Source organism: Salvia splendens, chromosome 14 (genome assembly GCF_004379255.2).
Source record: "Salvia splendens isolate huo1 chromosome 14, SspV2, whole genome shotgun sequence".
Lineage (NCBI taxonomy): Eukaryota > Viridiplantae > Streptophyta > Magnoliopsida > Lamiales > Lamiaceae > Salvia > Salvia splendens.
The window spans coordinates 15,302,378-15,327,626 of record NC_056045.1 but is presented as its reverse complement, the minus strand read 5'-3'; the positions used below and the strand labels follow the sequence as shown (position 1 = coordinate 15,327,626).

General features: G+C 38.3%; 1 long non-coding RNA gene across 1 annotated transcript; it reads left to right on the top strand.

Moving 5' to 3' along the window:
- The first annotated feature begins 10,114 nt into the window (after nt 1-10,114).
- LOC121763482 lies at nt 10,115-17,563 on the top strand. The gene is made up of 3 exons (XR_006042440.1): nt 10,115-10,232; nt 11,275-11,349; nt 17,125-17,563. It is a non-coding gene; the product is annotated as an uncharacterized LOC121763482 (long non-coding RNA).
- The last annotated feature ends 7,686 nt before the right edge of the window (nt 17,564-25,249 follow it).

The following is a 25,249-nucleotide window of genomic DNA, read 5'->3' as shown; positions in this document are numbered from 1 at the left end:
CACTTCAACAACCCGATTTTGCGTCTGGTACAGCTTTACCTGGATTTTAATCTGTTGGGGCAATCAAATTCCACCGTCCGAACTTCAATGACCGAACTGTACCTTCTCTGGTATGCTAAGCGCGGGAGGACAGTGCACCTGGGCTTCTGGACCGCGTACCAGTGTCACCTCATCGCCACCAACCCAGCGAGGAACCTCTCCCTCTGCCATATATTGGAAGTTTTTGTCAGGAACAACATAGCTATCTCGGAGGGAGAGGACTTATCCCCCTAGACGATGGTCGACCCTCCTGGCCTCTTTGATACACCATTGTTTGTCCGAACGAACACCGTTTACATGAGGCAGGGCATACCACGTTTCTACGCGATGGGAGAAGGAGCTATACCAGCCGGGAGAGCGACGGCAGCCCAGGGAACACCAGCGCAGGAGCAGAGGCAGGAGAGGTTGGAAAAAGCAGTGGCGGAGTTAGCCGATGAAAATAAGAAAGCAACGGCGGAGTTGAACCGTTTGGCAACTGTGATGGAAGGAATCTTGAGGGAGTTAGCTGCTGAAAAGTTAGTACGAGAAGCTGGTACAAGCGGCCACGGAGGCCAGGAAGTCGGATCACAAGGACCCCAAACAGAAGAGGAGAAACAAGAGGACGGAGATGCCGAGGAGTCGGCCGAGCCTGAAGGAAAACAGTCCGAGAATGATGAGGAGCAACCGGAAGAACCACCTGCACCACAACCTGCCCCGCGAAGGAGCAGGAGGAACAAGTGACCACCACCCCACCTGACCAGTTAGTTTTCTTTTTATTTTCTGTTTTTAGTTTTTCGTATTTTAATTGTGTTTTGTTTTTTTAGGTAGTATAATCCGTGTAAGAATGTGAGCAAACCTTTTCATAACACTTAGCCTACGCAATAGTCTAAGTGTGAGAAGTCAGGGTTCGCTATTTTGACGCATGTGTTGTGTTTTTTTTTTCTTTGTTTTGTTTTCATAAGCATGTTGGCTCACACTTAGCCCATTGCATGGTCTAAGTGTGAGAAGTTTATGTATATATGTGTTTTGTAATTGTTGGATTCTGCTTAGGTTTTAAACTCTCCCACTTAGCCTACTTTATAGTCTAAGTGTGAGAAGTTTTAATTTTTAGCATGTCGTTTTGTTTGTCATGTTTGTATGTCCACCGTACTGGCCATTACCTTTTCCACTTCACAGCCTTATCTGAGGGCAGACACTTGTGAAGTGGGAGGGGGGACGCAATGGCCAATATGATGTATGTGTATATGTGTGGTTTGTGTTTGTGCTTGTGTTAGTGTCTTGTTAGGTCTAGTTTTTTTTCTTTTGTGTGTTGATTGGGCTTAAAACTCAACTGTCCTGAGCTGACGGTGAGGGGAATTGGGGGAGATATGACATGCTGGAAAACAGAAACCACCCCCCTTAGTACTTCCTAGCCAGGATAGATGATGCGAGTATGAAAGAAAAGCCCACACTTAGAGCCAAAACACAAAAGCCCTCGTTAAATGTGAGTTAAAAGCCTAAAGTGGAACCACTTTCCACTAATTCAGAAAAGAAAAGAGTGGCTGCCACAGGGTGCCTAGGGTGAAGTGACTGCGTGTAGCAACACTGAAGGCAATAGGAAACCCCCCCTCCAAAAAAAAAAAAAAAAAAACCACCTTTATAACCCATTTTCTTAACTCTCTATACCCAGATATACACCCCTAGCCACTGGGATTGTGTGTGCAAGGCATGAGACGATTGGAGCTTACTGGCCAGAAAGGTGTATAAGAAGGCAGGAACCAGCTGGGCAAGGAAGTTTGGAAGAAAATCGACCAGGGAGTTATCCCAGGTCCAAAAAAGAAGAAGGTATAAGGGTGGCGAAGCCACAAAGAAAAAAAGGGGGAAAGAAAGAAAAAAAAAGAGAGAAAAGATGAAGGAAAATGGTCAGAAAAACTTGGCCACAAAAAAATGAAGAAGGCATAAGGGTGGCGAAGCCACAAGAAGCTACTGACCAGCTGGAGATCAAAACCAGAAGCGCCAGCCAAGAAAAGCAACTAACCAGAGGCCCAAATGCACACAGTTCCCCCACATCAAATAAAATAGAAGTTTTTTTGAACCTTAGAGCCTTAGGAACATCCACCACTACAAACCAATAGCCCCGTTACAAGCCTTTAAGCCCTTCAGTAGCTGCACTTGAAATCTAAGTCCGAAGCAATTGTGGTTGAGCACTATGAGAGAATAGTCCTAACATTCCCGGAGAGGTATGAGTGACTGAGTGACAAACATGAGTCAAATGAATTCCCGTACACAGTGAAATCATCCATAAAAATCTAGATGCAATCCTCCAGAAGATCCGAGAAGATACTCATCATACACCGCTGAAAAGTGTCTGGCGCATTGCACAGACCAAATGGCATCCTTCTGTAAGCGTACGTTCCAAAGGGACACGTGAAAGTTGTCTTCTCCTGGTCTTCGGGATCCACATAGATTTGAAAATACCCACTATATCCATCCAGGAAACAGAAATATTGCTTTCCCGACAATCTTTCCAACATCTGGTCAATGAAAGGTAACGGGAAGTGATCCTTCCTAGTAGCCTCGTTCAGCTTCCGGTAGTCAATACACATCCTCCACCCAGTAACAAGTCGAGTGGGGACCAACTCATTTCTATCGTTCTTGACCACCTGTACTCCTGACTTCTTCGGTACCATATGTACTGGACTAACCCATTCACTGTCTGGTATGGAATATATGATTCCTAGGGATAGCAACTTCAATACTTCCTTCAGCACTTCTTCCCTCATGTTCGGATTCAATTTGCGTTGCGGGTCCCTACAAGCTTTTGCTCCTTCTTCTAGGCGAATGTGATGCATGCACATATCTGGACTGATTCCAACCAAGTCAGAGAGTGTCCACCCAATAGCCTTCTTGTTCCTCCGAATTACCTTCAGCAATTCCTCTTCTTGTCCCTCGGTCAAGCTGCTGTTAATAATCACCGGGAAATTTTCATTCCCCTCCAGATACGCATACTTGAGCCCAGGTGGAAGCGTCTTCAATTCTTTCTTGGAACATCTTTTTCCTGGGGCAAGGGATTTTTCTCTGTCGACTCAATTGCTATTCCCTTCTTAGACTCAGTAGAACTGTCCATGCTAACCACATAAGATGTCTTCCTTGATCGAGCTAGCTCCGAGTTCGTACAGAATTCCAGAATCGCTTCAGCTAGCTCATCGTCTGATAACTCACTCGTGTTCATTTCTTGACACCAACTAACTACTTCTCTATCAATGGCATGACTCATCTCGGAATTCTCGATCTGTTCCTGCATTAACTCTATCTCAAGATATTCCTGGACCAAGGGGTTAATAACATCTACAGCATGCAAATTTTCAACGTCAAGAGGTTTTTTCATTGCCTCACCTATGCTGAATGTATATTTCTCCCCATTATAATCAAGGCAGATGGTACCATAAAAAACATCAATGATAGTCTTAGCGGTATGCAGGAAGGGTCTCCCTAGTAGTACGCCGCCAGACTCTGCAGACTCATTATCACTCATTCTAATCACATGGAAATCAGCTGGGTACAAGAAGTCATGTACCTTTACTATTATATTCTCAAGCACTCCTTCAGGACAAATGCATGACCTGTCTGCCAATTGGATCACAACTTTGGTGTCCACCATGCCTACACCTACTAACTTCTTGTATATAGACAGTGGTAACACATTTATAGATGCACCTAAATCACACATAGCATGCTAGATTTTTATATCACCAATAGAGATGGGTAAGATAAACATACCTGGATCATTGCATTTCGAAGGCATCCTCCGCTTTTGAATCACTGCAGAGACGCTCTCGCCTATCAAAATTTTCCCACTGGGTCTAGCCTTCCCAGCTATAAATTCCTTGATGAACTTGCTAAACACCGGCAATTTCAAAGCCTGTAAGAATGGTAGATTAATCTCCAATTTCCCAAAAATATCCATGAAATCCACCGGCTCTTCCTTCTTCTTCTTGGCTTCCCCCCGGCTTGGGAAAGGCTTCAGTCGCTTCCCTGCTCCGATAGAGCTTTCAACTGAGAATTCTCCGATTTCTTCCCCTACTGCCTTACTTCTCAATGCTGGCTCTGGATCGAGGAAGAATGGTTCAAATGACCTAGGCAGAGGTTTCTCCAAATCTCCTGTCTTAAGGTCATCCTTGACCAAGGAATTTTCTCCCTCCAAGTTCCTAGACCTAGGAATTGTATCCTCTTCATTTTATCCTTCCTTGGGGTTTGTCGCTTCCTTCATTCTTACCAATGGCCCATCATATCCCCTCCCGGATCTCAAAGTAATCTGACTTATATTTGCTCTATCCGGTGGCTTTACCGAGGCGGGAATCTTTCCTTCATTCCCCCTCATATCACTCAAAGAAGTGGCTATCGGGGATAATTGCTTGGCCAGCATATCCATTGTTGCCTTCTGCTCCTGTTGAGCGTCTCGAAGCTTGTGCACGACGTCATTGTTCGATTGCAGGTAGTTTTGCATATGTTGTTGAGAACTGACGAGATCGTGCACCATATCATCGATACTCTTTGGTGGCTTTGGTGGCTGGCTGGGCCCTGGCCCTATACTCAGAGTCGGTCCACTCATTTGACCCTGACGAGCGTTTCCTTGACCTCCTGAAGAGTTGTTGTATTGATTTCCTTGACCCTGGTAATTGTTTTGAAAATTCCTTTGGTGCGGTGGTACATAAGAGTTCCCTTGACTGTTCTGATTTCTGTTTCCCCAGCTCGAGTGGTCTCCTTGGTTCCGATTGATCCAGCTGCCCTGCCCCTCTTGTTTCCTTCCTGACCAGTTACCTTGTCTTTCGGGCTGAGGTGCAAATTGCTGACTTTGTTGTGGTGCCGGCTGATTCTGCTCATTCTCAGTCCATCTGAAATTTGGATGGTTTCTCCAGGGCGCATCTCTCTGTCTCCCTGGATTCCAGCTCCCATCGGGATTCCAACTTCCCATTGCATTGACCTGGGCCTGATAATCTCCTTCCTGGGTCCCGTAATATTGTTGAATTTGGTTATCTCCTTGACCAGGAGATTTATCCTTCCCTTGTGAAGCTTGTGGAATTGTCTTTTCAAACGGGTTCAAAAGAGCCTTCTCGAGCCTGTCAATCCTCGCTTCTACTTTATCATCTTCTTGTTTTCTTATGGCATGCACCGATCCTCTTCTCACTGCATTCCTAGGGTTATCGTACGCCTTCTTAGCGTCGATCAACTTCCCTAGGATTTCCCTTGCTTCACTTCCCCTTTTTCTTGTGAAATTCCCCCTACTCGAGGAATTCATTAAGTCCTTTGACTCAGGAGTTGCCCCTTCGTAAAACAGAGAGTAGGTTTCTGCCTCTATCATTCGGTGGTTCGGGCACGCATCCAACACTTGTCTCTGAGATTCATCGTAATCCTGCTTACACTCTAGTATTTCTTTTTTCAGTGCATTTGTCTTGTTAGATGAGAAGAAATAATCTAAGAATTCCAACTTGAAGTCCCTCCATGTGCGGATAGAATCCGGGGGCAACCTCAATAACCACGTATTAGCTTCCTCTTTCAAGGTAAACGGAATTGCCCGTAGGCGATAATCCTCCTCTGTTGTTTTATTCGGCCTCTTCTGAATTCCACACAACTTACTGAATTCATTTAAGAACTCATACATACACTCATTTTTGCGCCCAGAGAACGTTGGCAAGATGCCGAGTACGTTTGTCTTGATCTCAATAGTCCTCTGGCGCTGGTTCATTACTATGGCTTGGGCTGGTTCTCCATCTAAATGGGCAGTGAGCGAGCCGATCTCTGGATCTAGATCTACTACGTGCGCCATGACTACTTCCTCTGCTTCCCCTGTTTCTGACTCTGTTTCTGATTCGGGTGGTGACTCTGGATCTTTGCGTTCTGGCGACGTCCAAGATTCGTCGCTAGTAAATTCGCTCGGAAACGGATCTCCCGTGGTAAACCCTGATCTGGTGGTCACAGTAGAGACTGTATCCTTAACCCGCCAATTTTGCTGTGCTTCCACCCAGATGAGTTGCTCCAGTAGGTAGATCTTGACCCTCTGCTAATAAACTACAAATAAAAGAGAAAGAAAATAAATCAAAACTATTTACACCACAGACTCTGAACATTTAACACAAAGCACGCCATCCATCCCAGGCAACGGCGCCATTTGAAGGTAAAGTGTTGTTTTTGTGTATTACGGAGTAAGCAAGTGTGCACAGAGAAAACTAATGCAAGTGCTTGGTCAAGACACCACGCTCCTTAAATCCATTGGATCACCAGGTCCAGGAACTCGAGAGAACACAGAGTATTTTTGTCGTTGGACACACTCGACTCCCCTTCAAATAAATCCCTCAACCCGAATACTATAAATTAGTATAGGGAAGCGGGGTCGATCCCACGAAGATGGATTCGTGAAGTAGTGCTTAGAGACTCTGGAAACAAGCGGCTGCTGCCACGCAAAAGGGTTGAGAATTTTAACTACTTCTAGACCTAGACACGAAATGTAAATGCTAGACCTAGGACACATAACATGTAATAGAATCAGACTTCAATACTGAGAGACACATTTTGCCTCCTGGATGGAGTAGACGACTAACTAATTAAGACTAGACAGGGAGAATAAAACAGCGGGGACCATGACTCCACTTATAGCAAGTACGGCTAAAGCTGCAAATAACAAACTCATGCTCCAACTAACAACGACATGCAATGAACCGAGCATATATCTAGATTCAAACAGAATATAAAGATTTGGATCCCGGAAACTTGCTATGAACCGGAAATACATCAGATCTACGTAAACTAGGTGAAATGAAATGAAAACACGTAAACTAGGCATGAAATTAAATCAATCTTGCTCAGATTCACATCGGATGCTTATTCCACTCCGGATCTAAGCGATCCGAACCCAACAACAGACACAACCGACTCCATAACTCTGGTTTTCACAGATCTGCTCCGATCAACTCCAAATTCAAACAACCACAAACAACTCCACAACTCCAGCGAACTCAACCCTCCGATTCATCCAGAAACAGACTCCGATCACCCAGATCCAACTGCAAACCTGCATAAATTCAGAAAACAACTGCGAAACGCATCCAACTCGAACAATCCAACTCCAAAATTCTGAAAATCAACATAACAGAAAATCACACTTGCATTAAAATTAGAAAATATTCGGCAAAACAAACAAATAGAGCTCTGAGCTTCGAACAGCGAAGCTCGGCGAAATCAGGAAAGTATGAAAGCAGAAATTAAATTGTTTCTTCGCCCCACAGAAGGACGGTGTTACAACCCACAATAGCTTCAAAGAAAACTAAACATGAACCCCGGTGCGAACCCTGAATCTCCCCACGAAAAGAACCCAAGTGTGTGAAAAGTGAACTAAGCTACAGGTTGTTAGCGAGGCCTCCAACCCAGAAGGTCCCTCCAACGTGCATGCTTCTCCCTTTTATAGATGCGGACATAGCCTTCTAGAGTCTTCATAGAAATCTCTATTCTACCCTTCAACTCCGAGGTTTCCTCCGTCAAGCAATTTTCCGCATAATGTCCACTCATGCGCCTATTTCCTAGGTCCACGCAACTGTCCTCCTCCTTTCCTGGACCTGGCAAAAAATCTTCACACACCTGGCTTAAAACGTGCGTTAGACCCAGAAATTTCACGAATTAAAGCCCTAGACCTATGCATGAAATTAGCCTTATCAACGAGTAATGTGATTTCAGTAAAATGTGTATACTTCAACTATGATTTTTGAAGTAATAATACTATAGTTGTGATTTGGCTTATACTTGTACTAATTTGTGGGAAACCACATTTGGTAAGGTCTTGCAAAAGCCATCCTCGAGGATTTCCCACAGAGCGAGCATCGCTTATGTGTGCAACACATATACAACAACTTCAAGAAGAGATTCATCGGGGATAAATTTAAGGAGATGTTGTGGGAGCTTGGGTCGAGTACAACCCCCGAACAGTATGTGGAGCGAATGGATGCAGTGCGGATTATATATCCCCAAGCACATCAATACCTACTCGGTGTTGCTCCTAAAGAAAAATGGGTGAAGGCTTATTTCTCGCCGCATGTTTGTTGTGATGTTATCCTCAACAATATATGCGAGACCTTTAATTAAAAGATAGCAATTACTCGCGAGTTGGCCATTGTCACCATGTTGGAGGAGATCCGAACAAGTCTGATGGAGAGGATACAGATTAGAGGCCAATGGATCAAGACATACGATCACACACTGCCGCTCGTTATCAAAGAGATCGTGGATAAGTATTTGACGAGGGCTTCTTCTTGGAGATCAACAAGGAACGGAGAGGATTCGTACCAAGTGTCGGGACCGTCACGCAGTATGTAGTGAACATGTGTGACTTTACTTGCTCTTGCAGATTATGGCAGCTGACTGGGATCCCATGCACTCACGCCATGGCTACAATCAACAAGAATGGGAAGGATGTAGCAGACTATGTATCCCGCTATTATTTGCGGTCTACAATGACGCTCCTGTATGAGAATGTCCTCTACCCAATCAATGGGATGGATAATTGGCCGAAGACTTCTGACGTTGGATTTGAACAGGCACCCCCGAGGTCAAAGCGACAACGTGGACGGCCAAAGAAACTGAGGCGTGAAGAACTCCAGGTTCGTCACCATGCGAATGGATCAAAGTCTCTGCGACGAACCTTTGTACGCAGGTGTCGTCGGTGCGGACAAGATGGGCATAACCGAAGAACATGCACTAATGATCCCCGCGTAGATGCCCGAACCGAAGTTAGACAGAGTTCACAGCCCAGTGAGACCAGTGCGCCACCCACAACGGACGGCAGTGACAGGCCTGCGGCGTCCAACGTGTTTCAAAATGAAGAGGTATTGTTATTATTAATCACGATTATATGATTTCCCAACCCGCTAATTGTGTTTTCCCAACCCGCACTCAAACCAGGAGGTAGTAGTCAAGATCTCTTTTCATTTCATAAACATTGCAAGTCAATTTGACTGGTTTGTTGTTTGTTGTAGACCAATCCTACAGCTACAAGGCCCAACACACGTCGGTCTACCCGGTCAAGTCAGGAGGTAGTATTCAAGATCAAGCTTTCACTTTTCATTTCCTAAAAATCCAGTGAATTTGACCGGTTTGTTGTTTGTTGTAGACCAATACCACTGTTCCAAGGCTTAGCACATGCCGGACCAGGATTCAACCGCAGCGCTGTGGCCGTCGAGGGGATCGGGATTGAATACGCGCTCTTGTCAAGTTTGGGAACCTTAAAAGCGGAGACAATGGTGTTGGTTTTTGTTTGTGTTTTGTGAACAATGGTGGCTTGAAGCCTTTTTGTCAAACATTATTCAGATATTACCTACGGTGATTGTTATGGATCATCGTGAGAAGGCACTTGTATTTGCTATGCATGTTATGGATCCAACATTATGACGGATTTTTGGTATATGCTATATGAGAAGGTCCTTGTACTGCATATGTAACATCCCAAAAATGACTCTAGACGAATTCATGGTTCAGGTTAAGAAATCGACGACTCAGGGCTTTCGACGAATAAATCGATATTGGAAATAATGATAGTCGATAAAATATAGTTGATAATTTTTATAAGGATAAAAGGTGATGAGAATTATTTATTAGAAATAATATATGAGTTATATTATAAATAAGATAAGGTTTGTGTTAAAATTGTCGATTTCGAATTATATGTGGTTGATTCGATAACAAAAAAGAGCCAAATAAATTAAAATAATTAGTAACAAAGATTAAGGACTAAAGTAGCATTATAAGTAAGTATTAGAAGTATAATGAGGGTGAGAATGAGAAGAAAATCAGAGTTGAATCGGGAATCATAAATAGAATACGGTAGAAGGGCAAAATCGTCTTTTCACATGAAATAAAATAAAATATCTTGTTTAAATCATAGGGCACGAAATTTCCAGCATTTTGGACATGTTTGACTTCAAAATATGCCTTAAAGTTAATACAAAATTGTAGAGAAAATAAAATAGCTATGCATGATTTGAAGAATGCCACTTGTACACCAAAAATACCATGAAATTAATTAATAATTTGGGACACTTTTATAAACCAAAAATAACACTATTCATCCTCATTTTCATCCCAAAAGTCGTGCCCTCCATAGCCAAGGAGTTCCAAGCTTTCATCTTCAAATTTTAGCTCCGTTTCTCAACGTATTGAATACCCGATCGCGCAATCGGTGTTAAATCAAGGTAGCTCTTCATTCTATGCTGTTTTTGAAGATTGAAAATATATAAGTTTTAAAGTCCAAGATATATATATATATATATGTCTTGGACTTTAAAACTACTAGGGATCCTCCTTGATAGGTGTTTGAACAAATGATGGTTCAATTCTTGTATTAGTGTGGAATATGTTACGTTTAGACGCCCTAAAGCATGTTTTGATCCTTGATTTTGAAGTTATGAAATATTTTTTTTAGAATTGCTAATGGAACTGAAAATATACCTTAAGTATATGATTTTGGGTGTTATATGTTCCCAATAGATGAAATGAATATTTAAAAGATGATTAAATATGAATTGAGATAAAATCTTGATGAGAATCAAACCCTCTGTTCTGCCGCCTCCTAGTTTGAATTATTAAACATGTTTATATATGTTAAAACTTTGGTTTAACAATTTCTATAATAACTATGATGCGTCTAGAGGATCCCTGAACTTTATGGAGAATTTAGGAGTTCGTTTACTATGTGTATAAATTGGTATAACAATACAGTTACGAACTGTCAAAATTCTGGTACTTTGTCATATTTTGGTATGTGTTATCCGAAATATTCAGGGCATTTAAGGTCGATGAAAACTTGATTGCATAATTTCTAAATTAACTATAAGGTGTTTAGTTGTTCTCTGAATTTTGTGATTAATTAAAGAATACAAATATTATTTATAAAAATTGTGTAGAAACTATTACCAGAAATTGCTCGATTTCGGTAGTCTGTGGTGAAAGGAGAATATCTCTCGACCCATTAGGAATTTTTGAGTGAATCTTGTTGCTTTGTAAACTAGACTTCCAAGGGTATTTGAAAATACTAGGTTGCGCCTCTAAAGCCTTTTAAATGATTACATAACATTAACAAGAAAACAGTCAAATGTAGTTGATATATTAAAAGTAAATTGGTAGATCATGGAATTACTTTCACCTAGGATATTAGATGAGGATAAAGGGGAGAGTTTAGCTTATAGTAATATTATTTCTCGATAAATTAATTTGTGTTATAATTCTATGAGGTAGCTACACCCAAATGTTAGCAAATGAAAGGAAAAAGGATCGGCGAAAGAAGAAATGTCGAATGGTAACGTCATCCAGGTAGCATGCTCAACACTTAAATGGCCTAATTCTCTTACGTGTTTTTTCGTGATTATTACGTGACTTATTGTCTAAATAATTTGTGATTAATTACGTGATCAAATATTCATGAAGTAAAATATAAGAATATGATGGATTGTTGATTGATTTGATAATAAAATATGTGCAAAGAGTATACGTTGTGGAGATGGAAATAAATGTGATTAAATGTGATGATGTCTGATCTATCTATCTGTGATGAGGTCTGATTTGTCTGTCTGTGTTGATATATTATTATCTTAGTAGATTATGAGTAATTATGTGATAAGAGACTTATGAAGTAAAACATGAGAATATGATGAATTATTGAATGATTTGGTAATGAGATGTGAAAAGGGAAGAATATGGTTGTGACTGTAGATAATGTGGAAATGAGCATTAAGAAGGATATGATAAATGATATATGATGATGATGAGATGTATACAAATATGATTAAATGTGATGATGCTTGATCTATCTATCTATCTATCTATCTGTGATGAGGTATGATCTGTCTGTGTTGTTGGGAATCTGGGATGATTTTGAGAATGTCGGAATTTAATCTATAAATTCGATATGATATGGTGTGAAAATAAGTTGTTGATGTGTTATATTAGAAATAATTGAGAATATGTATTGAGATGAAAATGAGTAAATTTGATGGTGTTTATGCCCCGTGCTTGAGTGTATTCTGTGGGTACAATTGGCATGCCAGAGGACAGCAGCGCTGCATCATCTGTGATCTCTCGTCTTCTGGATAACTGAAGCGAGGATCGTCTGTTATCTGATCTGTCTGATCTGCACCCTATGGGTGGTCTGTTCCCGGGATTATCTGTCTGCATCCGAAATGGATGGTCTGATTATCTGTCTGCACCCTAATTGGGTGATCAGTGCGGAGTCCTCTGGAGGACAAAATCCGCATCTGTATGTGATTCTGATTCTGATCTGGTCCGCGTACCCTAGCCTGTCACTAAGCACAATAAGGGGCCATGTGTGAAATTATGTGATAATGTCGATCAAAATATTCGTAATGATATATGTGACAATATGCGTATGACAACATATGAGTTATAATATGAGATTGTGTGAAACATCTGTTATAATTTGATATGATAATATCTTATCCGTGAAAATGGATTCTGTTACATGGTTCTGTTGAGTTTTGTTATAAATATTGAAAATATGAGACTTGCAGATGTAGTTTATGACATGTGAAGTTTTGTATTATTATACCCCTATGATAACATAGTTTGGAAATCTGAAGTCGTGGACGAAGATTTGACTATTGGTATGGGTATGTTAATACGTGTGATGGCGTCTGTGATTTGTCTATGTTAATGTGTGGATATCATTTGGAATATTAGATGCTTCATATAAATGCTGATGACTGTTGATAAATTCTGGGTTTGATATTGCCTATTGTTGGGTTTTGGGCATGTGTTGGTTATAGAGGAGATGCTGCCCAATTTATGTTAGATGTGGCATGTATAGTATTTGAATATTTGTAATAGCTTCCGCTGTGTTTGTAAATAGTGTTGGAACTTTTGCTGATAGGTTAACGAATTAAGTTTGGTTTTTAATTGACCATAATTTATGGCACCGTAATTGTGACATTTCCTATTCGACCGTTCGCCGATCGGGTAGGGGGTGTTACAACATATGTTAACTTTGTACGTATGGTGGTATTTCACAGAAAGTTTTGGACGTCGTGTGTTATTCAACCAAAAGTTTTGTACGCATGGTGGTATTTTCACCAGAAGATGCATGCGTACTTCATTCGTGATTATTAACTAAAACTAAAACTTCAACTTCAAAGTGAACACTTTAATGAACCTATGCATGCGGGAACTCCATTCGGCTGTGTGAAACTTATTGTTGGGATATACTTACAGTGGAACTTCAATCCACTTCAAATGTTTAGTACCAAAATTCCCATCTTATTGCTTGAAGAAAAAAAGTGTTACCATTACTTTAGGAAAATAATTACAAAGCATAAAAACAATATTACAATTTTCAGCATTCGGGACGTTTTTTTGTTCTAAAAATTTCTAAATTAAGACCTGCACACTCCTCGGTCTTCATGCTCAATTTTCCATTCAGATCTTCACATTCGTCACTTTTCATGCTGAATTTGTCTTCAAGATCACCATGCACAATACTCTTGCATCGGAGTTGTTCTTCAAACCTGTCTCGTTCGAGATTGATTCGTTGAAAGTAAGTGTCTTGGCTTGGCGATAGACCCGTATCAAACCAACGGAAGAATCTGCAATCATATTCCTTCCAGAATGGACACCGATAGTAACGTCGACCAGGATTAGCCGTCGTCCTAGACGTCACAAGCTCAGCCGGACATCGTGACTACAGAGAACAATCGGTGGACGAGGCCAATCCCAATTGAAACTTGACCCGAACGATTGCGAACTTGAAGACGACATTGCAAGAGCGACCTGAATTGGAAATTCAAACCCAAACATATTAAAGTTATATGTCATTATTTATGAAATTAATTTCCCAAAAAAATTTCACCCCACATCCGAACACATATAACCCGTAAATTGAATACAACCAGCTTCAGCTATAAAATCCACCCCAATTCAGCAACAAAATCTACCAAAATGGATTGACAAATTAGTACACGCATCAGACGAAAGAAAATGGGGGGGTGGATGAATTGAGGTGAGAGAATAGCACATAGTTTCATATCCTTAAAATGTAGAGGGAATTACACCGATTAGTTTGAACATCAACTTTAATTTGAAATGAAATCCCAAAAACAAACCTCGACCCAGCCAAACAAACATAAACCCTACTTCGAATACAACCAAATTCCGCTGCAAATACGACCCAATAAAAATCCCCAAGCGACGGGCGAATTTCAGTGCGAGAGAATAAATTACATAAATTGGGATCTTACAACAGAGTATACGGTAGAGTTCAAACGACGAATGAATTGAATGTTGAATTACAGTGAGAGAAGGAAGTGAAGTGAGAGAAGGAAGAAGAGAAATTAATTCAAACACTCTAACTATAGAGTTATGAACACGGCAGTATGTGGAACATCAAATTTGAGTTGACAAAGGTGCATCCTATTGTCTGCAAAAGTGCAGCATCAGAGCAGAGTAGGCCTGCAACAGGCCGCAAATTGACTGAAATGCCCTTCAAGGCATAAGGGTTAGTCCGAAAAATGGCTACAAATATCTTATTTGTGATTATGTTAAAGGTCAGAGGCATGTGGCGATATTTTTTTTAGTCAGGGGTCTGGAGTGAAACAAATGGAAACGTCAGGGTCATTTTATGTAGTTCACTCTTTCGTTTATATGTATATATATATATGGAGATAATCAAAATAAAAATGCATTTAAATCCAGAAATGCAGCCCAAATCTTGGTCCTAGGATTAGATGATCTAATGGTCAATAATTAATCAAAAACACGGAAGGTCATAATTAAGTAATTTTAGGTCATATTATAATATTTGATTTTAATATCATGCTAAGATCATTTTAGGTCATACATTGTTAACATGACCTAAAAATTAACTAACTATGACCTAAAAGTGCCCTACGTATGATATTGTTTTGTGTTTCTGTATTTAAATCTAGTTTTGCATAGATCAAAACCCTATACACACACACACATATATATATATATAGGGTAGTGTTAAACTCCTTTTCACCCCTTATATTTAAGTTTCTTCGCAATCTCGGTCGTTGGATCAGGAGGATGGATGTTCTAAATTAATAGCATATTTATCATCCCGCGCTTCATTATTTAACCAATTTGGTGCATCATGGGGGTGATTTAGTCAATTTGTGTAATCAAAACCGCAGAAAACGAATTGGGCGAAAATTTAGCGAGATCTTCCACCACTTTCATCACACGCATTTACTCACATCTATCGTCACACGCATTTACTCACAATCTCGCTCCCGATTCTCTCTCAACAAGCGTCTTCTCATTTTCCAAATCTAGTAAAAACCCTAGCCGCCGCCCACGCAAAATCGCGACGATTTCTCAGAGATTCACCGCTGGTTCCCTTGATTTCAAATATCCCTTCCCGATTTGAACAAGATTTCAGTGCATTACAACAGCAGGTAGGGCTTGGTCGTTTTTTTTATCGATTTTCAACAATCGTTTTCCCAATGGCCGACCGAAATAAATCACCCACACCAAGATTCAACCGATTACCATCAAATCCGCCACTATTTGTTGTTAAAATTTTGTAGTTTTTTTATTGTTTGCTGTTACTCGCAGATTTTATAATGACTAAAAGAGGTAGACCTACCAACTCACAACAAACACAGAATGAGGGTGAGTTTCTGTTCGATTATTGGCTCTGTTTTTCTGCTTCACATATTTTAAATTTGATCCTACATGATTTAGTCGATTTTGTACATTATTTTCGTGATTGTGTGCATTAATATACTTGATGTTTCCATTGTTTGTATGTCAGTGGACATTAGTGTCACAAAATATGCTATATTAGACAAATCATTACGCTTTTGGATCTGCACATCATTTGATTGTTTTATGTATCAAAATATCTTGTATTATGCATCATTTAAATGGTGTTTTTAATTGTTAAAAAGTACCGGTAATATACGTGGGAGTGCATTATTTGTTAATACATATGCATTATCTGTCTGTCTAAATTCATTATATGCAACGGTAGATGAATTCTAAATCTGCTGGTGGTCACTGTGGATAGTGGATCCAGAGGTGTATTTGTCATTAATAAAATAAGTTTGTTGGTTAAGTATATATCTTGTATGATTCATCATGGTTGTGTTATAATTGCATTATTTGATTATGAGGTTGCATTAATTGGATGGTTAAGTTGTTACCTATATATATATCTTGTATGATGCATCATGTTTGTGTTATGATTGCATTATTTCACTATGTGATTGCATTATTTGCTTATGTGATTGCATTATTTGAAAAATAAGATTTTTGCGTACATTATTTAGGTTAGACTGTGCATTATTTCTGTTGTATTGTTGCATTAATTGGTTGGTGTGGTACATTATTGTAGTATGAGCGAAGGCTGAATGTTTTTTTTCTAAATGTACATTACTGTGTTAATGTTATGCATTATTAGGTTGAAGTTGTGCATTTTTTTAACAATTTCTATGCATTATATACATGTTTCATGCATCAAGTGCCTGCTGTTGTACATGGGTTAAATAAATAGTGAATCGAATATTTTTATGTTCATAACTAGCCTGAATCTGTACATTATGTAGCTATTTCTATGCATTATTTATACTGTTTTATGCATCATGTGACTGTTGTTGTACATGTGTCAAAGAGTGAATGGAATATTTTTATATGTTAATTACTTGAGTGATTCTGTTCATTATTTGGCTATTTGAATGCATTATTTATACTGTTTTATGTATCATGTGACTGATGTTGTACATGTGTCAAAGAGTGAATAGAATATTTGTATGTTCATTACTTGACCGGATCTGTACATTATTTAGTTATTTTAGTGCATTATTTATCATGGTTTATGCTTTATGTGACTGCTGTTGAACATGGAACAATGGGTGATTGCAGTATTCATGGTGCATTTGTTGATTTATTCTGAACATTATTTGATTATTATGTTGCATTATGTATCAGTTTTTAGGCATTATTTTGATGCTTCCGTACAAGAGTGTATAAGTGAATGTAGTATAACTGTCCACATTATTGTATTCAGTTTGTACATTATGTAACTAATTGTATGTTATTATTCTTTATGTTGTACAGCAACAAAGCAGCTAAGACTGGATATCGACGAGGCGGTCGATGATATACTGCTAGTAGGAATTGCCCAGAAATTCCAGGAGCGAGTATCAGATGCCGGGACTAGTACAGCTCCAGAAGAGACGGGGGATAGGAAACCAAGGGGTAGGAATGTTGACTATCTGTATTGTCGATGAACCCCTACCGAGTTTCTGAATTGTATAAAGAGTTTAACGCCACGGCAGAAGGAAGCCCTCACGGAGTTTGTAAATGAGTCTAACAGTGAATGCAATATTTGTACATTATTTAGCTATTTCTATGCATTATATATCATGTTTTACGCATCATTAGATTGTTGTTGTACATGCGTCTTAGAATGAAGGCAATATTTGTATGTTCATTATTTGAGTGATTCTGTACATTATTTGGTTATTTGAATGCAATATTTATCTTGTTTTATGCATCACTTGGTTGTTGTTGTACGCACTAGACCCTAGCCCTTGGGCTTGTTAACACGGCACACCTTAAATGAAACGGGGCAGGATAAATGTGCATTACATGTCACAAATAATGCATTAAAGAAACTAAAACTACGCATTACACTACATAATATGTACATTATGTATATCTGTTTTAAAAAATACCTAAGCTCTATGCATGTGCAACCCGAGATGAATTACTGCAGCTCGTGTATTTGGACACCATTTTTTAGACTTAGAACATACTACACCCTAGCCCCTAGGCTTGTCAAACCCTTAGGAAAAACAAGAAATGTGCATCAAGCATCGAAACACGGCACAACCTAAACTAAACGGGTAAGGATAAATGTTCATTACATACCACAAATAATGCATTACAGAAACTAAAACTACGCATTACACTACATAATATGTACATTATGTATATATGTTTTAAAAAATGCCTAAGCTCTATGCATGTGCAACCCCAGACGAATTACTCAAGCTCGTGTATTTCGACAACGTTTCTTAGACTTAGAACATACTACACCCTAGCCCCTAGGCATGTCAAACCCTTAGGGAAAACAAGAAACGTTCGCCAAACAACGACACACGACACAACTTAAATTAAACGGGTCAGGATAAATGTTCATTACATATCACAAATAATGCATTATAGAAACTAAACAACGCATTATACTATACAAAATATACATTATGTGCAACCCAGACGAATTAATGCAGCTCGTGTATTTGGACAATATTTTTTAGACTATGAACATACTACACCCTAGCCCCTAGGCTTGTTAAACCCTTAGGGAAAACAAGAAACGTGCGCGAAACATTGAAACACGACACAACTTATATTAAACGTGTCTGGGATACATGTTCATTACATATCACAAATAATGCATTACAGAAACTAAACTATGCATTACACTATACAATTTGTTCATTATGTGCATCAGTAAAAAAACTACCTACACGCTATTCTCTGCAGACAGTGCATGTGACTTCGTGAGTGCACTGCATTCAATAGTAGATTGTCTCTTTGGCACTGGAGAAACTAAGCAAATGGGAAGAGAATTCCAGTCCCAACAAATAAACTCTGAACATGGTGTATTTCTTTTTACCTTCACTTCCCTTGCTTTTGTTTTTGCCAACACCACCTTCCCACCTTCTTCAACTCCACTTGCTTTCTGATACGCCTCACCCACTGAACTTGTCACCTACATATTAGAATCATCAATTTAATCAAAACAAAATAGATCATATAGATCAGCGACCGCATACATTACAAATAAGCGATTACTCGGATTTGCACAACAAAAGGCGATTAACGGACATATGTTGATTGATATTAAAAAAATCGATACTTAAACTAAGGACGTCGTATCTTATTTACCTCGTATCTTATTTGGCAGAACACCGATCGCTACGACACAATCAACAATAAATATTAACGATGAGGACACGTGAACGTATATCCGATAACTCCACACGGTGATGACTGAAAAAAATCGATTGCAACGCTGTGAGTGTGGCGAAATAACAAACCTAGTAGTACGTATGCACCGTTGCCACCACATAACCATAAACCGTGCATCATATTTCGATAAAACAGTAAAAAAGCACACCAACATCAAACACAAATTTCATGATCTACACACAACTGGTAGTGCGACTGATTTTCGACTAGAAATTGCAAAAAACGGAAATTAATAAACATGGGGAAAACCGGATGAAATACCTTCTTCCATTGATAATCGAACAAACTTGAAGAATCAAAATCTGTGTGCGCTTGAATCTATGAAAGGATAATTTGTCGCAGTGTGGTCGACGCAAACAATACACCCACAGTAATGGGTACATAATTGGACGAAAATCTGCAGAAATTAATTTGAGCAAGTGAAGAAATCGTAAAGGGAGGAAATCATGGAGCCTACCATAACTAACTCCAATTGTTATTCTCTATTCTGCCCTCTACACGTTAAACATTAGGTAAATTTTAATGTTTCAGTTTAATATGTAAACCATCCGATCAGTGCAAATCCACGGTTGATATTTAGAAGGATATAGGATTTATTAGTGGAAAAGGATTTGAATACAATCCTATATATATATATATATATATATAGGGAAGTGATCAATGTCGAACCCTTTTTAAAGACCGAACTAGAGACCAAATTAGGGCCCTTCATTTTTTCAATCTTGTGGCTAGGAATAATTTATAAATAAATTAATATTTTATTCAATTAAAACTTGCTAAGGGGTATTTTAGGAAATCAATTATTAACATACATAACGTTATTCTCTTTGTCTCAATTCTCACACAATCTTCACACAATTCTCGCAATTCACGATCATAATCTTCTTTAATCTTCTTCAATCTGCCGTCCACGATCTGCGCCGATCTTCTTCAATTCACGTTCAATTCACGATCTGCCTTCATTTCACGATCACGATCTGCCTTCAATTCACGACCGCGTTCTGCTTCAATTTGGCAATATTCCGACTCTCATGGAGAATATCGACGATCTGACACTTATTTCTATACGCAGCGTGATTCTCGACGATCTGCTTCTCGTGATCGTAAATCTCTATCTTCGCCTCTCAATATTTCTCAATCGTGTTGCAATGTTTATCGAATCGTTATTCAAATCTGAATATAAAGCTTGAGAAATATGCACAATGAAGCCTGGCGTGAAGAACTCCGATTATTTTGTGCGTGGGTAATTCCGATTTCTTTTGAAGCTTAGATCTGAATTTCCATGGAGAATTCAACATCCCAGAGCATAGAGCATGGATGATATGAATGATCTAAAAAAACATGTGACACTTTTTCTGATATAGATTCAGATTCAGATCCAAAGCTAGAAGAAGAAGAAGAAGACAACTTATTTGAAGGTTCACGTCTTTTCCGATTAGTTGTATTGGATACATGATGTGTTTTTAATTTTGATGAAGTTTTTTAACCAATATGATGGAAAATCTCTTGTTGAACCTTGTTGATGAATATTTTTTTGATTTTTTATGTCTGCACTATACACAGATCAATAATGAAGTAACAATTCATTTGAATGAAGTAATCAATAGGTCGAATGAAGTAACAAAAATTAACTATGTTGTATGCATAAGTTTGTGTATAGCTGTATACCTAGTTGAATGAAGTAGCAACATGTTCGAATGAAGTAATAACATGTTGGAATGAATTTAATACCGGTTAATTAGAAATGCTAATCTGAAGTGTATTGTATGCATAAGTGCGTGATGAATTGTATTTTAATGAACTAATTACCTAATAGAACGAAGTAATAACATGTATGAATGAACTTAAATTCAAGTTGAATAATCCTTTTTGTTTGTTATGAACTAATCTTCTCAATCGCTGCCAAACACAGACACACCAAACAGTGGCGGACGCAAGAATTTTACTTTGGGGGCCCAATTTACCATTAACAATTGCGGAATATTTTTCGATATTTGCTAGTAGTCATGGCATAGATTTAGTAAGTTGCGAGATACATAGATGAATAATTGTGGATGATCTACAAACACCAATTGGCACTCTTCTTCATACAAATTCAGATTTAGAGGTACAAGAAGACGACTACTCATTTGAAAGATCACGGTTTTTTCGATTCATTTTTTTGGATAACTGATGTGTTTTTAATTTTGCTAAAGTTTTTTAACACATCCGATGAAAAATCTATGGTTGAACCTTGTTTATGAATGAATTATGTTTAACAAAAGATTAACAATTTGTATATTTTTTATTTTTTCACATTTGTAGTAATAAATAGATCAGTATGAAGTAATAGATTATCTGAATGAAGTAATCACCAGATTGAATGAAGTAATATTAGCAGCACTGGGAGGAGGAGGAGGAGGAAGAAGAAGAAGAAGAAGAAGAGCATTAGTAAATTATTTCACCAGTAGGTTTCATTTGATTTTTTCACGCTTTTAGTAATAAACAGATCAATATGAAGTAATTTATTTCCAGTAGGTATTACTTCATTTTTGTAGTTTTTTATTTCATTACAGTAAGTTTATTACTTCAGTTCATTATCTAATAAATTTAAAATGAAATAGTTTTTACTTCATTCTAGTTGGTTTTTACTTCATTCAAGTAAGTTCATTACTTCATTCCAGTACGTAATATATTGAAAATGAACAGAATTTACTTCATTCCATATTACTTCATTTAAATGAGTCGTTACTTCATTCAAACAGGTTTTTAGTTCATTGCATGCAGTAGGTTTTCAAATGATTTAACACATGTTTCATTCGAATTCATTGAACTAGGTTTTTACTTCATTCCAGTTGGTTTTTACTTCATTTCAGTTGATTTTTACTTCATTCAAGTAAGTTTATTACTTCATTCAAGTACGTAATATATTGAAAATGAACAGATTTTTACTTCATTAAATACTACTTCATTTAAATGAGTCGTTACTTCATTCAAACATGTTTTTAGTTCATTGCATGCAGTAGGTTTTCAAATGATTTAACACATGTTTCATTCGAATTCATTGAACTAGGTTTTTACTTCATTCCAGTTGGTTTTTACTTCATTTCAGTTGATTTTTACTTCATTCAAGTAAGTTTATTACTTCATTCAAGTACGTAATATATTGAAAATGAACAGATTTTTACTTCATTAAATACTACTTCATTTAAATGAGTCGTTACTTCATTCAAACATGTTTTTAGTTCATTGCATGCAGTAGGTTTTCAAATGATTTAACACATGTTTCATTCGAATTCATTGAACTAGGTTTTTACTTCATTCCAGTTAGTTTTTACATCATTTTAGTTGATTTTTACTTCATTCAAGTAAGTTTATTACTTCATTCCAGCATGTAATATATTGAGCTAGGTTTTTAATTTATTCAGTGTAAACAATAGTATAATTTATTCCAATAGATTTATTACTTCATTCAAAAACATAATTACTTCATTGAACTAGGTTTTTACTTCATTCCATTCCAGTAGGACTTCAAATGCTTTTATGCATATTTCATTTCTGCAGTGTCCACGGAAGAGCTTTAGCTTCAAAAAAATCAAAACTCTCCCCAATTGTTAAACAAATGGATTGAGTAATCAAACAAACTGCATCACCTTTTCTGCACCAATCTCAATTGTTAAACTCCCCCAGTAGGTTTCGTTCGATTTTTTCACGCTTGTAGTAATAAACAGATCAGTATGAAGTAATAGTTTAGCTGAATGAAGTAATCACCAGATTGAATGAAGTAATATTAGCATTACTAGGTAGGTTTTGTTCAATTTTTTCACGCTTGTAGTAATAAACAGATCAATATGAAGTAATTTGTTTCTACTAGGTATTACTTCATTATGTGCTTTTGAAATGAGATTTTGTTTTACATCCAAAAATTTAAACGGCAACAAACTATACAATAGTACATCATATGAATACCGTAACAACGTCCAGTAGGTATTACTTCATTTCAGTAGACTTGTACTTCATTCCAATAGGTTTATTACTTCATTCTAGTACTCCCTCCGTCCCATTTATGATGACCACCTTAGAAACAGCGGTGAGGCGGTTCTGTCCACGGTGGTGACTCGACAGCAGCAACGAACACGGTGAGTAGATGCAGCGCGAAGGAGATGACAGAGACTTAGCTTCGAGTGGAATTTTATTACTATTTTGATGAAAATCAGAATCCAATTTAGGAATTAGATGAAGTAAATTAAGATTAAGAACTTTGTAAAATTTCAAAGGTGTATTACCTTCACTAGACGTACGGCCAGAACGCAACAGCCGTCGATTACCTTCGGTCGACGATTGGCCTGTGTCAACCATTTCGAATCAGTGGATTGGGGATGAATCAGGGGTGAATCGACTATAGTTGAATCAGCTGGCGATGTCATCGATTGAGGTAGACGATGATGTCGTCGATTTGCAGAAGAAGATGTGGAAGCGTCAATTTTGGCAGAAGAAGCAGCGTTGGAGCGTTGATTTGCAGAAGAAGAGGATCGGGAAATGAGAAAGAAGGGTAAATATTTTTGGAGGCGCAGCAGCGGGAATGAGTATGGAAAGTAAACCAAGAAATTTTTATCCTAAATGCAATTTTACCTAAATATCCCCGGGTTGAAGTAAATTGTGTACCTAATGAAGGAGCGAAATTAATATAACATGGTCTAATCTCATCCATTAAAATCTAGATCTAAGGGCCCTCATTTGGTCTCTAGTTCGGTATTTAAGAGTGGATTTGTGAATAATGAGACTCTCTATATATATATATACATATATATATATATATATATATATAGGGAGATGATCAAAATAAGTATGTGTTTAAATCCAGAAATGCAGACCAAATCTTGGCCCTAGGATTAGATGATCTAATGGTCAATAATTAACCAAAAACACGGAAGGTCATAATTAATCAATTTTATGTCATATTATAATATTTGGGTTTAATGTCATGCTAAGATCGTTTTAGGTCATGCTTTGTTAGCATGACCTAAAAATTACCTAATTATGACCTAAAAGTGACCTAATTATGATATTGTTCTGCGTTTCTGTATTTAAATCTAGTTTTACATAGATCAAAACCCTATATATATATATATATATATATATATATATATATATATATATATATATATATATATATATATATATTTGTGTGTGGAACAAAGAGGAGGTGACGGCTGCTTTCTTTTTAGGTTTTCGTTTAATATAGACTAAAGGCCCATTTTGGTCCTTAACATATTGTGATTTTTTTATTTTGGTCCAAAACATTATCTTTTGAATTATTCGGTCCCTCACAAATAAAAACGGGTCTCATTTGGTCCATTTTGGACGGTTCCGTCAAAAATTTGACGGTCAACGAATTTTAAACCTATTTTTACCGGATTAAGTTAATAAATATATTTTATTATGCATGTTTTGATTGGATTAATTAAAATGAATTAATTTACCAAAAATTTAAATATATTATTTACCAAAAAATTATCATTCCCATCACTGCTCTCTCCCTCAAATTGAAAATAGGGTATTCCAAAAATTGATCCTCCATCAAGTCATCACGCAAGTTTGGGGATCCCCCGTCGCTAAGAACGAACCTTTAATCGAAGTTTGGGGGCTATCGGACCAAGATGCAAGCCGGTTGTTCGAATAACAGCGGTTATGGCGAGAGAACCAGCGATGAGTTAGGGACTGACGGTAGGCAGCACCCCACGGCTGGAGCACGAAGGATCCGACGGCGTTGGCTGAACTGCCACAGTCGAGCTTCATCTCCGATTCGCGATGAGGAATGAGACCAACACTGCATGCCGCCGCTCACCGAAGACGGGGGTGGTTTCGACTAGGCTGTCCGAGAGGCGCTGCGGTGAGGTTGAGAAAGAGAGGGATAGAGTGAGGGCAACTGGGAAAAGAGGAGGGAGGCGTCTCACCGCCACACTCCGGCGATGGACCAGACGAGAAGAGAGGCGAAGTAGCGGCTGTGGTGAAACAGAGAGAGTTTTGGCTCACCGCCGGCCACGGTTAGTGCCCCGTTGGAGTCGTTATGAGGGCAGCGAACGGCGGTCGGCAAAATTGACAGAAAGGGGTAGAGGAGGAGCGCTGACTTGAGGGAGGAGGGATGCTTCATTAATTTCAATTTGAGAGGAAGAAAAATAACGAGAATAATATTTTTTGTTGAATAATAGTATATTTTATT